This window comes from Pinus tabuliformis, chromosome 8 (genome assembly GCF_031772625.1).
Source record: "Pinus tabuliformis cultivar Carrire ecotype Pingquan chromosome 8, CPIR1, whole genome shotgun sequence".
In the NCBI taxonomy this organism is placed as follows: Eukaryota; Viridiplantae; Streptophyta; class Pinopsida; order Pinales; family Pinaceae; genus Pinus; species Pinus tabuliformis.
The window spans coordinates 1,209,555,634-1,209,558,088 of record NC_142294.1 but is presented as its reverse complement, the minus strand read 5'-3'; positions in this window follow the sequence as shown (position 1 = coordinate 1,209,558,088).

Below are 2,455 nucleotides of genomic sequence, written 5' to 3'. Positions count from 1 at the left end.
GTAATTGATTTTTTTATCATATGTGACTACATTATACAACATATCTTTATATTCAATTATTTTTAATGTATCTAATATTAATTTTTTTGCTTTATGTTTTGTAGAGGTCATTAATGCATTAATCAACCTCCACAAGGAATAAAAAGAGATACAATTCAATGGCTTCCCTATTATGAAAACCTCTAGGTAGATCATATGTTTTATACAATGCATATAGAAAGAATTTGTGACAGAAATATTACGGAGAATCTTAGATGGAAGGAGTAACAAGGATAAAATTGTCAAAGTGTGTAGTGACATTTAGGAAGCCAATATGTAATGCGAAATTCGATTCATTATTCTAGGGATGGAGAACCTCATAATATTGCATGTTTATTTATAGAGTAGGAAAGCAATGTTTTAATATGTCATTTGAGAAATATATTTCCCACTTGTTTTGCTTGAAATACAAAGAATATATTAACAAATAAAGGTGACTTTGGTGGGGTAAAAACTCACAATTGGCATACCTTTATTGAGGTGATTTGGGAAATTATTTCTTTCGTTTTTTAGAAATTGCATATTGTTTTGAATTTAGAAAAAAAAAAATTGAATTCTATGTCTTAGTATGTTATACCTTTATCTCTCCTAGACAACTATGCCAACAACATCAAATAGGCTATATAAGTTATTGGAAATTACATGAGGTAAGTTGTCATGATATATAATAAAAAAGTTAACTATAGAATTGTCACATATGTGATTTACTAACATTATATGCATAATATTTAGTATTTCTTTGAATATTGTATTATTCATGCTTCAATATGTGTAGGTGGTTATCATATAAAGAAAACCAAAAATAAAGTAATGTATTAGAAAAACCAAATTCCTCAGTAATGTGTAAATTGCAAAAGTATCTTCCCCTGAATTTTTTAAATGCATAAGAACACTACCCGGCACACCAAGATGAGTAGATTTAAATTTTTGGACCTATGCACAAAAGGTCAATGTGGATGGTGGAGAGGCACTTGAAGGCATTGGAATTTTTGGTTGGGAAAAGATAACATCCCGAGGGATCTATGCTCGGGGGATATCTAGTATATCAATCCATGGTGTATATTCGTAACTATCTTCATAAATTAATGTCATTGGATATTGATGTGCCTCGCATTTGGGATGTTGAGTTTTGTTTTGGAAAGGTAGAATGAGGAAAGTGATCAAAGAATAGAGATCAACTAAATAGTTTATATTACATTTTAGCAGGTCCATACTTATTTAATGTTATAATTTTTTTCATCCATCTCTTATTAAACTTTATTAATACCTAATTAATCATTTTATTTTGTCATACAAGGCGTGAGATTGGGATGAGAGGCTGCATTTATACATTGAAAATAATCTTGATTACGTTAAGGTATGAGAATGATGTACAATTTTTTATTGTAAATTATGATCGGATGGGGCGGTGGAGTTGATTAGAAATTTTCATCATTCTCAACATATAAATCTTATGTAGGGAAATTGTCTTGACATATGGTGCAAAAAATAAATAGGCCAATATTAACCACATTTTATTAGTAAGCATTAAAAGGGATCATGAAAAAAGGAATGCAACTTGAGTGTTTGAAATGAAAAAAAGGATATATACTTTAACAATTAATTAGTTGAAGTAATATTATTGAACCAACATTTCTTACGTTATAGTGCACACATAATATCTAAAAGAGTTCATTGCTAGCCCATTAGTCCATGTTAAGATCCCACATTTTTTTTGACCAGGGGACACAACTCCCAACACTCCCACTTCATATGTCTAGGGAATAACCGCTTCATACATTCGAGGAATATCCCAACTAAAACTCTCAACACTTACCCTAAATGAACCTCATGGCTCTGATCCCCGACTAAAATTCCTGGCACTTTCCCCAGTGATAATTCCTAATGTGACCCTCGACTATAACTCTCGATGTGCCCCCAGTGATATCCCATTATAACCCCCAACTATAACTCTTGATGAATTCATCGATGATAACTCCTAGTGATTTCATTGACGATAACTCCTGGTGCGACATTAGGATATAACTACTAGTGTGTTCCTTGAAGATAACTCCCAGTGCGACCTACAAATATAATTCCCAGTTTTTTCCTTGGCAATAACTCCCAGTATGAACCTCAACTATAACTCCCAGATGTTACCCCGGCTATAATCCCAGAGTTTATTACTCCCGCAATAATTCTTAGTGCACCTTTTCATTTTCTTCTAGGGTGGACCTTCTAGGCTTAAACTCCCTTCATGTACCATGCACCATTTACAAGGAGCTCAAGCATGGCTCAATCACAATGGTTCTGCCTAGAACTTAGGACATAACGACTTAATAACTTTTGCATATGATGGTTTTTAGACAAAGGTACATTTCTTGGATTCTCACTGCGAAGGGGTTGAGGGAGCATGTTATTACCCCTTTTCAGGCTC